Here is a 13,682-nt window from a genome sequence, read left to right as displayed (position 1 = left end):
GCTCTGTTTGGTGCGTATTGCTAGAGAGTTTTTTGTTTTTGTTTTCTTGGGAGGGTGCATGTGATCAGCAGCACAGAGTCAATCAGCACTGTCCAGACAGAGGGTCAGGAGTCATGCAGCTTCATAGGACAGTCAGAGAAGAATGAAAACTCTTCCTACAAGCTATAACCAGACACAGATAGAAGTCACAAGACTGCTATATACTGTACTGCTGATGAAAAAAGTTTATATTTACTAAAACCAGTTCTCGAGGGGGAAGGGAGTTCTGGCACCTCCAGCACTGTATCTAATGGCAAGGGGTGCTGGGGTGTCCTGGAGGGTCTACTGATGCTGGCTGCTAGGAGATCTATTGTTGCTGGAGGGGATCTGTTTTTGTGTGGTGGCCTATTGTTGCTGGGGAGGTTTATTATTGCTGGTGAGGGATCAATTGTTGCTGTGGGAGGTTATGTTGCTGGGGGGTCAACTCCTGCTGGAAGGGATCTACTGTTAATGGAGGGGTCTATTGTTTCTGGCTGCTGGAGAGTCTATTGATGCTAGCCGCTGGAAGATCTGGTCTTGCTGCCGGGGTGATATTTTGTTTCAGGGGTCCTATGTTGCTGGGGGGCCTTTTGTTGCTGGGGGGGTATGTTGCTGCTGGCTGCAGGGGATCTATTGTACTGCTTTTCTTGTTAGCATAACTAATTTCCATACAAATTACTTTAGCATAGCATGACATAATCATACTTGGCTTTGTATTTTCTGAATGAGACAGTGCTGGGAGGTGGGTAGGGGGTGGAACCAAGAGATGTTGCTCGGAGGTGGGTAGGGGGTAGAGACAAGAAGTGACTCAGAAGGTGGGAGTTCCAGCACCTACTTTCTGAGAAAAAAGTCCTGACTAAAACTATTGCATTTTTATATATATTTTTTATATATTTTTAGTCCGCTAACTGACGAAACACCCAAAATCATTGGCACCACATCCCACGGTTAGAAAAATATATAGAAGTGAGAAAGGAATAGGGATTTTAATGGTTCAAAGATACTGATAAATTTGTAATACCAAAGAAATTATGGTTTTACAATTTTATTATATTCAAAGTTAAAAAATGTATAAATACATTATCACAAAGAAACACAGAAAAGTGGTGGTCCAAACAAGTGGGTTGTTTCGGATATTCTAGATACTGCACATTAACCCGACATGTTAAGCTGGGTTGCTTCTTCAGGGGATGTGCAGGCGGGAACCAAAAGTGTCGTAATCAACCCGCTGCAATATCCAACACAAATCAACCACCAAAATAGTAACCGCAATGTCAAAGGACCCCAAGGGGAAACATCTATGAAGCAGTCACAGAGGACAGGGGGACCAAGTTAAAAAGTAGTATGAACAGAGCTTGGAATGAGAGGTAACCAAAAAATAGCCAAAAAACAGCTATTGATAGCTGTTTTTTGGCTATTTTTTGGTTACCTCTCATTCCAAGCTATGTTCATATTACTTTTTAACTTGATCCCTCTGTCCTCTGTGACTGCTTCATAGATGAAAGTTGAAAGATGAAAGTGAGCTGCATCTTTCTTTGGTGTCAACCCTATACCAGCATTAAAGCTAATACAGTGGAACCTTGGTTAACAAGTAAAGAGCGTTTTGAAAGATGAGCAACTTTTTTTTTTATTCAAACTCAGTTTGTGAGTGTTGTCTCGCAAAACAAGCAGAATTCGAGCTAGCGGGGTGTGCAGTACCGCATTTGGCCAGAGGGGCGCTGGTGACACTTGGAACAGTTTCGGAGCCATTCAGAAATACTCAGAATCACTTGGAAATACTCGGAAATACTCGGAAATACTCTGTTTCCTAGTGTTGCCGAGCCTTTCTGAGTTCAGCCGAGCTGTCCCTGAGTATTTCCGAGTCTCTCCGGCGCCCGCCACCTCTGGTCACATGCATATTGCATGCAATAGAAGTCAATGTGGAATGAATTATCCTTGTTTCCATTGAATTCTATAGGGAAACTCGCTTTGGTATGAGAGTGCTTTGGATTACAAGCATTCTCCTGGAACGGATTATGCTCGTAATCCAAGATTCCACTGTATGCCGATAAAGAGGAGCTCCACCCACTGCCACGATTGGCACTTTTTGGGGGGAGCGGGTACTTGGTTTTACAGGTACCCACTTCCACTTCTGGGTAAGATTGGTGATCTACAACATTTTCGGCCTCTTCTCCTTCCCCTTGTTGCCTTCTGGGACACACAAAGGTCTCAGAAGATGGCGAGACCATTCAGAAAGTGCAGTGCGACTCCATCATGCGCAGTAGGAAACCTCCTGTGAAGCCTGAAGACCTCACTGTTGTTTTCCCTTAGAGCCCTGTCACATGGACGTGTCAATATATGGGCTCCGCTTTGCTCAGCAGGGATCGCTCCGTCGATCACCGCTGAGCAGGCAGATGACAGGTCCATCTCTGCACACTGTGCAGGGATGGACCTTTCAGAGCACCGCTCTCCTCTATGGGGCATCGGATGAAGAAACTGTTTTGTACACACAACAGCAGTTTTGTACACACATATAGATCTAAAGGGTCCCTTTTTGTGGTCTGTGTCCCCGCTGGGGAAATTAACCCCTCTATCTATCCTGGTGACCATAAAGTAAGGGGAAATCCTAAGTTTGAGAGTCGTCATGAAAGCAAAAAATGAAAGAATATCTTCCAATGGAGAGGATTTCCTTCACCTTGGAGAGATTTCCTCTCACTTCTTGTTGCATCTTCAATGTAGGAAATGAAGGGAAATCTCCCCTGCAAGATACAGACAGCAAAAAACAAACTTGATAGGGAGTTTTAACCTTTCCTTTACACTATCCAAATGTTTATTTCAAACATTACAAAACATAAAGTTACAATGTAAATATACAGATTTAAAATGACTCATGATTGCTTTTATATTCACCCCCAAAGCAGTCATTTTGAATTTGAAAAATTAGCATTTTGAAGGTCAGCAATAGCAGACTGTTTATTTTTCTGAAAGTTTATCCTACAAGCAGGACAAAACACACAGTAATAAATATGGAAAGTGAAATGCTGTTGGCATCTCTTCTTTTTTTTTTGGATGTTTGATTGAGTTGTGAGTCTGCAGCAGAAGCTGACGCCTATCTGACCAAAAGCTTGGCCATCCAGCTATGAATGCAGAATGCAGCTCCAAAAATGTTTCATTAGCTGTAGCACAAGACTGAACAAAGGAAATTGAAAGTAGAATTCTAGTTATGTGTTTCTATCTATCTATCTATCTATCTATCTATCTATCTATCTATCTATCTATCTATCTATCTATCTATCTATCTATCATCAGCCATAACTTTATGACAACGCACCTAATATTGAATGGGTCCCCTTTTGCCGCTAAAACAGACCCATTGAGGCATGGACTCCACTAGACCTCTGATAGTATGCCATGATATCTGGAGATATCAGTCAGAATTTATGAAGAATTATTCTGTCAGACCTTTTCTGCCGGACAGTCCGGTTGTGTGTACGCGGCATTAGTCAACATCTCAAACTCGTTGCGGTGTGTCAGGGTGATTTATCCTGCTAAATAAGTCCACTGCCATCAGGGAATACTGTTTCCATGAAGGGGTGAACTTGGTCAGCAACACTATTTAGGTACTGTATTTGGTACATGTCAAGTAACATCCACATGAATGGCAGGATGTAGGTTTCCCAGCAGAACATTGCCTAAAACATCACTCTGCCTCCACTGGTTTACCCTCTTCCCATACTGCATCCTGGTGCCATCTCTTCCCAGGTAAGCACACACACCTGGCCATACATATGATGTAAAAAAAAAACATGATTCGTAAGACCAGGCCAACTTCTTCCATTGCTCTGTGGTCCAGTTCTGATGATCACGTGCCCATAGTTGGCACTTTTGGCTGTGGACACGGGTCAGCGTTTTTTCTAACATGCTGCCTAGTACCTGTGACAATAAGACAAAGCCTTCCCTGTAAAGGCCCATACACACGATCAGACTTTTTAACAACAAACATGCAAATTAGCTGTTTTGGAGCAACATCCTACCGTGTGTACCGTGTGTACGCTCCATCGGACAAACTTTTTTGGTTTTCATCGGACTTTTGTTGGCTGTGCGAACGGACAAACTTTCTGGGAACAAAAGTCTGATGGAGCAAAGTCTGATCGTGTGTACAGAAAACCATCGGACTTTTGTACAAAGTACAAACAGGCATGCTCAGAACCAATGCAAAAGATCAGACAACAATACAGAAGTTGACCAAAGGTGGCGGTAAAGAGCAGAAAAACCACCTGATTTGGTGAAAGTTGGCTGAAAAAGTCCTGCTGTGTGTATGCAATACAAGTTCAGGGCCGACGCCCTTTGTACAAAAATCCAAGGGAAAGTTTGTACAAAGTCCTATTGTGTGTATGAGGCTTAATACTAAACTTGTGTGCAGGGCTGGGTTGCAGTGATTTAAAGGGATAAGGTGAGACGTCATCTAAGAATTTTCTGGCTTATGAACTGAATAATAAACAGTGCAACAATGCAGTGGTTATTCTAAAGTACATGTATTACAGTCCAGTAGAAAGACAGTATAAATATGCAGAACTTATATGGGCAGTGTGCTTGAGGATTGCTTATTAAATGGGTCCTCTTTGGCTTGCAGTGGGGCCTCCAGATAGGGTATGTATGTGAGCCGCTCAGGCTGTATGGGAATGAAGTCCTATGCCCACCACAATGAGTGCTGGCAAAGAAGGGAGCTCGTCGATGCTCCAGGCTAAGGTAGAGAGTGACTAGGTGTCCCGGGAGTCGTACATCAAGTTAGGACCCACTGTATGATAGTGAATGGCAGTCTCAGCCTGGACCACCACCAGGCTACAACACAAAAAGGGGGAAGGCTGAGGTTCGAGGCCACTCTTAACCACTGATACTGTGAGTGCATTGGAGAAGGTTGCTAAACCTTGCAATCTGTCGGAGGCACCAGGGATCTGGAGAACAGGACTGGGAGAACGCATATAATGGACTACAACCTTATGGAGGTATGCCTTGGCAGCCAAATAGAGATAGGAAGGTTTTAATGTCATTGTTCATGTTGAACTGTATTGCCAAGACTTTTATGTAAAGTTGTATCAACTCTTCTAAGCCTGGTCTGAAGTTATTCAAAGGCGTCCATGATGGATCAGGTGAATGAAAGAACCTGGGTGAGTAAAGCACATGTGGGGTATGAAGCAAAGTTACTAAGGTCTACTTGGCAAGATAAGCAAAAGGAATAATGCAGCGGCTATCAGTAATCAAGTGTTAGTGCAAAGTATGCTGCAGCTGGTCAAGAAGCGTGATACCTGGTGCAGGTGATGGGTCCTCCAGTAGCGAGGGGGGTCAGTGTTCTGGCTCCTTCCCCAGCAGTAAGTTTCCCATAGCAACCGGGTCCAAACCCACGTTACAGAGGCCTGTAGCCTGGTCATATGGTACGGAAAGGAAGAAGTTAAGAAGTACGTGCACGAGGTCCACGCACAGTGCACAGCGGGACCCCATTATGTAACAGAGGAACAGTGGACTAGTGGAGAGGGCATAGGATCAGCTGTTTCTCTCCTAAATGCAATATACATCAGGCAAACAGTATGTAGTGACACGGGACAGTACCTTTCAGAGGAACTCTGTACTTTATTACTACACACAATGCCAGGGCTCATCTCTAAGACTGGGAACTGTCTTAATGTTAGACTTTCACATCACTGCTGTTCCTGCCTGGTACAGGGCATCGACGACCATGTGCACTGCGAAAAGTTACTCACACATGCAGGGTGAGTGGCCCCGTCCACAACATGGTGGCGTAGTCGAGAGTTAATCAATCTCAGAAGCATTCCTGACCCTTTGTATGTGCAGCTACTAATCATGGAAATCTCCTGCCCAGAGCTCATTGGTCCAGCAATGGCATCTAACTTCTGGGGTTAGGCCAAACATAAGCTCATCCCTAGTTACCATTATAGGATTATTCAACCCTTGTTGCAGCGCAAAGCAAGTAAAACTAAAAGAGTTGTAAATGTATTACTGTAAATGAAGCCTTGGAGCAATAAAGTAATAAATACAGAAGGTTTGAGATGTAGAAAGATACCACGGGACCCCCGTAGGGGGCATCTTTTTCTGGGCTCCTCATCCTTTTTCTGTAAACATTGCACCAGCCATATTTTAACCTCTTGCGCCTCAAACATACTAACAATGGACCCCCTGTCCTAGACAAAGGTACATGAGTGCCAAAATCTTTTAATAAATACAACCCTAGCTACGGTATGGACTATAGATGGAAAGAAGGCAGCCCACACAAATGCAGATCAAACAAACTCCATGTAGGTAGAGTTCTGATTGGGAACCAAACGGAGTACCCTATTTCTTCAAGTCATTAGCGCCGACCACCGCAGAGATTTACAGCTTAAATTGGCTGTGTAAATGGCAGGAGATTTTTCCGGCATTTATACATCTCTGTTACTTGTATATTCGCTGTCATGTATCTCAGCCTCCTGCACATTCCATCACATTATGAAATAGCTCCCTTTACGCAGAATGACAGTATCATGAATTCAAGCTGAAGTTAGGGAGGCGAAGAGGACATTTTGTACTAGATGAAAATATTTTTCCTTCTGCTGAACTTTATTTGTGATATATATATTCATCTCATACATAGATCAGAGAAATGTGGAAATAAAGACCTCAAAGAGCACCGTGCTATGATTCACCGGCTGACACCAAACCTTAATTATCAAAGGGTTAGGTGAAATAGAAATGTCTAATCAATAGAAAAATCATTAAAAAGCCAGATGCAAATAGAGGTGACAGATGATGGCTCAATCTAAAGATCCAGGGTCTTAAAGAAAACCTGTCCCCTTAGGCTTTTATGAAGAATCGGAATATTCGAGCAGGGGAGTCAAAGGTCACATGAAATCTGACAGTGCGAGCTTTGTCAACTGTTTGTCTTCACACACTTAGTTTGAATCAAGGTGTAAAGCTTGTTTACTTTGCAAGGGCATTTTCACCTAGCTAATGAAATACGGTACATGATTGGATGATAGAAGTCAGCAGAAGTGGAAACTTCTTTGCAAAGTGAACATGCACTACTCCTTTAGTAAATGAACCCCACTGTTTCCCAGCTTTTGAGTGCACTGAAGACCCCTTTCACACTGAGCCACCCCGGGCATCTGCAGTAAAGCGCTGCTATATTTTACCAGCATTTTATTTAGCGGGCCAGTTTTAACCCGCTGCTAGTGGCCCGAAAAGGGGCTAAATACGCCTGCAAAACACAGTTGCAGTGGCGCTTTGCCGGCAGTATCCCGGCGCTGCCCCATTGTTTTCAATGGGCAGGAGTACTGGAGGAGCGGTGTATTTACCTCGCCCCCACCGCTGCAAACAAGCTGCTGGCAGGACTTTTTGTAATGTCCTGCCAGCGCAACGCCCCTGTGTGAAAGCACTCGGGCTTTTACAGTGGGTTTGCAGCTGAGGCTTTTTTCAAGCGCTTTACAAGGCGCTGAGGCCTGAAAAATGCCTCAGTGTGAAAGGGGTCTAAAGGGGATCTCCAGGCTCCCCCCCCCCAAAAAAATTTTTTAAAGTCAGCAGCTACAAATAATGTTCTCTTCAATCAGCTTTGGGTGGCAAAACAAAGTGCCAAATGTGGGTGCAAACAAGCAGAGCTTCCCCTTTTGGGTGGAGCTTCACTTTAAAGCTCAAAAATGCACCCTTACAGTGCCCCTCCCCCCACACACTGCAAGGGTTAAGGCTAACTTAACATCTCTGCAAGTGGGGAACATGCTCGAAATAGCAGACATATCCGACCTACAGTGCTGCACTTTAGCAGACACATGGGGGTGTCATTCTTAACGGCACACCTACAAATTGGCAGCCATGGCACGATATTGCTCGCACTAAACTGTGTGGTGCCATAGAAATTTTAAAACAGGCTCGCAGACTTATTTCCTTGCATCTCCTGCAGGTAGGGCAGCCCACTGAAATGAAAGGGTTGCCCTACTAGCAATGTGCATGCGTAAACTTGCTCATCACTTACCTTATTCCTAGTTCCAGGAGGGTCCCTCAAGCACAGCAACTGGTCCTCCAGAGCTGCTTCAGAAATCTGAGACCACCGGTGGTTGCACTTCAGCCTCCTCAACTTACAATAGAGGGTGTTAATGTCTCTGTATTGTACATGATGATGTCAAGGCTCTGTCCACAGCCCAGAGCTTTGGTAGAGCAGATGAGCACTGGAGCCAGCCGGACAGGGTTAGCAGGTAAGAATTACAGCCAGCACTGTACCCCCTTAGACATAAGAAGCATTTAACCCATGTAATGTATTGAAGCAATTTAACAAAATCAAATAACAGCCCAGTAGCTCATTTCATTCCTTTTATCCATGGGAAACATAGACTTCTGTAGGGCTGTACTCCAATACAAGAGGTGTTTGAGATGTGTCCCTTTGGAAGTCTCTGAGGACACACTGCAAAGGCATGGTCAGAACCCAGCCAGATTTGTACTGGATATGCTGTAAACCCAAGAATAGCTAGTAGTATATAATAATAGAATAGTAGCTGTGCTACAGAGGTAAGTAAGCAGCAGAGGTGGGTGTTTTACTATTTGTAGTCTAGTAAGGGTGCATTAGTGTTAGTATTGTTAGAGGTACAATACATATATGTATGGGGTGGAGACTACAAGCCAGGTTTTCTCATCCAACATCAGTGCCTGACCCCACAAATGTGCTTCTGGAAGAATGGTCAAACATTCCCATAGACACACTCCTAAACCTTGTGAACAGCCTTCCTAGAAAAGTTGAAGCTGTTATAGCTGCAAAGGGTGGGCCAACTCAATATTGAATGCTACGGACTAAAGGCCCGTACACACGGTCGGACTTTTTGACAACAAACATGCAAATTAGCTGTTTTGGAGCAACATCCGACTGTGTGTACGCTCCATCGGACAAACTTTTTCTGTTTTCATCGGACTTTTGTTGGCTCTGCGAACGGACAAACTTTTTGACAACAGAAGTCCGATGGAGCAAAGTCCGACCGTGTGTATGCAAAAGCATCGGACTTTTGTACAGGGTACAAACACGCATGCTCAGAACCATTGCAAACGATCAGACTACAATACAGAAGTTGACCAAAGGTGGCGCTGGAGTCATTGAACGTCCTCTTTTGAAGCGGCGTCAGTACGTTGTGACGTCATTACGTTCGTGTTTGTTGTCAAAAAGTCCGACCGTGTGTATGCAATACAAACTTGTGGACAACACACTTTGTACAAAAGTCCACGGAAAAGTTTGTACAAGTCCGACCGTGTGTATGGGGCTTATGACTGGGATGCCATTAAATTTCATGTGCGTGTAAAGGTAGGTGTCACAATACTTTTGACAACATAGTGTATACAACTGCACTAGTTTGTGTTGCATTTATATCTGCCTAAATTTCAGCTTTAAGATGTGGTTAAAACATTGCATTTTGATGGTTAAGTGTTAATTTTCAGCGTTAGCCCTTGTACACGCGGTCGGACATTCCGATGAAAAATGTCCAATTGGACCGTGTTGTCGGATAATCCATCGGAATGTCCGACCAACAAAGTTTGAGAGCTGGATATCAAATTTTTAAACAACATGATCTGATCGTTTGTAGAGAATTCCGATCGGACAAAGTGCCACGCATGCTCAGATCAAATTACGAGACCAAAGCTATTGGCTACTAGCCGCAACGTAGTCCCATCGTAACGAACGTCATCACGTTCCAAACGATCGGATTTTCCGACAACTTTGTCCGACCGTGTGTATGCAACACCAGTTTTGGACAAAATCCATCGAAAATATCGGATTTTGTTGTCGGAATGTCCGACCGTGTGTACAAGGGCTAAGGGTAAAGGTAAAAGGTAGAAGAGGGAGGTTAAGTGTTAGGGGTAGGTTGGCATGGGTATGTACTTTTATATGATCGGCCTACCATGTTAATAAACAGGGCACCATGTCCTATGGTCCTACACATTCATCAAGTTTGCCCCTCGGCTGGAGGTTTACATATCACCCTGCTAATGCAAGCAACGAGACACCCTTCTTATTTTGAGTTCAGTGATGATGTTGCTTGTGTCAGCTGGTCAGCTCCTCATTATAGGAATTTTGGAAGTACCAGTCTCAAGGTTATTGACACAGCTGCATCATAATTCAAAATGAATCTACTAATGGCTTTGTCTGTAGCAGTGCCAGGATCAATTATGGAGCACAGCTGTGATGCAGGAGACATTTGTATCGGTGGAGAGATGCCTGAAAGGTGTTGAGGGTCTATTCCACAGAGACAGCCAGGTGATCCCCCGGAGAAACCTCTGCTGCAACTTTCTGTCGAAGATTTGAGTGGTAATAATTATATGAATTTACCAGATTTATGTACTGATGTATTTCTCTGTTTGCAAAACACCCATTACCAGTAAAATAAAAGCTTTTAAAAAATAAATAAAACATTAAATAAAATTATTTTTAATTTAATTAAATTAAAAATAAATAATAAATAACTGTTTTGTATTAATTTGCTGCTATACAAACGAGAAAACAAAATAGGCTAAAACTAAAAAAAGAGTAAATATAACTGGTTAGAAATAAATAAATAAAATTAGAAAGTGCAGGAAAATAATAGCTGAGGGGAGAAGGAAGGAAGACGTTTATTAGGGATGACTAAGGTTACCTACGTGTTAACAAAGGGCTAAATAGGTCAAATTAAATGTAAAAAAAAAAAAATGAAAAACATTTTTTTTTACACTTTCTAGGTTGCTTTAACTGCCGAAATTAAGCTCTTTTGATCGTAAAAAGGAGGGAACTAATTGTTATATTGTTACAATGTATTTATAAGCAAACACTGCAAACAGTGTTTGTTTGCGGGGTTTGTTTGTATTATTATAGTTTATGTTAATGAATTTTGTGATGATTAAATCCATGTTGCAAAAAAAAATTGTTTAGTAAAAACAAAATAAATTTTGCATTTTCAACAAGAAATTTTGATGCAAAATTATGTATGCAGAATGCATTCTGTGATATGAAAAATAATTGTATTGTTGTTATTATTATTATTATTATTATTATTATTATCGTTATCATGTTGCTTTTTTGTGTCTTCTCATCATATCAATATTATGCTGTCTTTTATCCAGCAAGCAGATGAAACTTTTGAATCTTGTTCACACTTTTTAATTTGGTCAATTGGTCATTCTTCGTTCTTCACCAAGTTATATAAAAAGCTTGGTGTTTACACACCTCCAAAGCTCAAGCTGAAATTTGCACACGCCAATGGATGAGTCAAAGGACTGCCTCGTTTCTTGTTACAGGGTCACGCTATAATTTCAATGAGAAATATTGTGAAAGTTAGCTTTTGCTAGGCTGTCACTTTAGCTATCCCACTGTGCTCTATGAATCCTTTTGTCATATATTAAAATTATAGAGCAGTATATTGTTACACGATTAAAATCAAACAGATTAAAATACAACACATATCTGTTCCATGATCAGTGATGTAGTTCCATAGACAGAAATTTTGGGGTACATATTCCCACCATGTTTCGCCACCTAGGGCTTCTTCAGGGGATTTGTAGACAACTATCGATATGAATACTATATCAAGAGACAAAATTCATCAATCAATAAAACAATAAATCGTACATTACATTGACTGTAAATGGTAAATAGTATTGCTTTGTATGCATATATATAAGAAAAGACATCTAATTCTAAACCCTTTCATCAATACATCACCGATAGCCAATATTTGGACTTATAAGCAACTCTTTATAAAGAATTACATATTATGTTTGTTTTTTTGTTTTGTTTTTTTGCCTCATGTATGCTAGATATGGACCTTGTTCCAGACAATAGGCACCCTCTATTAAATATTTCAAATTGCACATAATGTGAGTATTTTGGCATGTTGTGATTGTAGGCACATATAGCGGAAAGCAGGTTTCCATAGCCTCTAAGTGCCAATATTCTTTTAATGAATATGTATCTGTTATAACTTGGTCTTGGTATATCTCCTGTGGCCACACAACGCTTACATACCTCCACTGTGCGGGCAACTTGGTCGTTTACAATTAGTGGTTACTTTCGATAAGCAGATAATGGCTGGACAGAGTGAATAACCTATTTGTATATAAAATATAATTTGTCTATTGATGTAGTATTCACATCAATAGTGGTCTTCAAATTCCCTGAAGAAGCCCTAGGTGGCAAAATGTGTTGGGAATATGTACCACAAAATTTCTGCCTATGTAACTACATCATTGATCATGCAACAGATATGTGTTGTATTTTAATCTGTTTGATTTCAATTATGTACCAATAAACTATACCATTTTAAATTATGAATAGTTGATCGATTATCTATATGGCACCATTAAAATCCCTTTGAATTCTTCTTGCTCTGTGAATTTTATTCCAGGGATGTGGTGCCTAATATAGCCTTGTCATCTGACCACACTACAAAGATATTCAAATTATAATTGTAAAACAAAGATTAAAAAAAGAGTCCTGGGAACTCCAGTGTTGTCACATACCTGGTCCTGAAGTGGAAATGTTGAGAGGGCTCTCCTTGCGGCTGAGTGCTCGGTGCCCTTGAAGGTGAAAACAGGGAACAGGAAGCCCAAAGAAGCAGGGTTTGCCAGCTGTGCCACATATGTGGGATGGTGAGGTGGAGATCTCTCTGCAGGTGGATACCAGATGAGGTGTACAGTAGGACCCACCCGGAAAGCTGAAGGTGGTGCAGCCTGCACACAGCAGGAAACAGGCCTTACTGGTAAGTGCAGCAGGCTGAAAGCAGTAGGTAAGTACTACAGGCTGGAGCAGCAGGTAAGTACAGTAGATAGGGACTGCAGACTGGGTACAGCAGGTAGGCACCAAGGTGGATCACAGCAGATGGGGCACAGCAGAAGGCGTAGTCAGGGATGGTAGCAGAAGTCAGGAAGCGAGTGGTCAGCAGATCAGATATCAGAATCGTGGTTAGGTAAGCTGGGGTCATTCACAGGATAGGAGACAAGAGAAGATCCGTGAGCAATCCAAGGTCAGAGAACAGGTCGGTAACAGGTGATTAGCAACAACAGTATACACAGGAGCAGGAAGTTGAAGACCAGTGAGCAATGTCCATGTGCCACAGTCACCTTTTTAAAGGTCAGAGGGCATCAGGATCTGTCGTGCATTATGTGCGCCCGAGTGCACACGTGTTCACTATGGCAAATGAGCAGCACTAGTGCATGTATTAGTGCAAGCGGGCCATATCGGAAATTGGCCATTCTGCCAGGCCTACAGGCAGCTCTCCTCCAGTTAGTCTCCTGACAAGTAGCAAGGCCTGCTGGCCATAAATTCCAGTCCATCTGGATGTTTTTAATGTTTCCCTCCACCTACATATGTTTCAGCAACTCTGATTGCATTCTTCAAATATCAAAATAGGTATATAAAAAAAAACAGAAAAAAGTGGGAGTACTTTATAATAGGCACAGTAAATGCACAGAGACGGGGAACTCAGCACAAAGATCCCACAATAGAATCCCTGAGATATTTAGAGAGATATAGAAATGTAGAGGACATTCAAGATGGTGCTGGACAAATGGCTGATAAGGCCCTTATTGTTTGGATAGATTGACCCTTTACTTTACAATTTACAATGGGGACATTTGTCCTGTGACAAGTAGGAATTTTTCTCACATTGAAGAGATATCCTTTTACTTCCTGT

The sequence above is a fragment of the Lithobates pipiens genome, unplaced genomic scaffold (assembly GCF_037356315.1).
Source record: "Lithobates pipiens isolate NorthernLeopardFrog02 unplaced genomic scaffold, aLitPip1_a1.2 Scaffold_23, whole genome shotgun sequence".
Classification (NCBI taxonomy): Eukaryota; Metazoa; Chordata; class Amphibia; order Anura; family Ranidae; genus Lithobates; species Lithobates pipiens.
Note: the sequence above shows the minus strand (reverse complement) of the source record.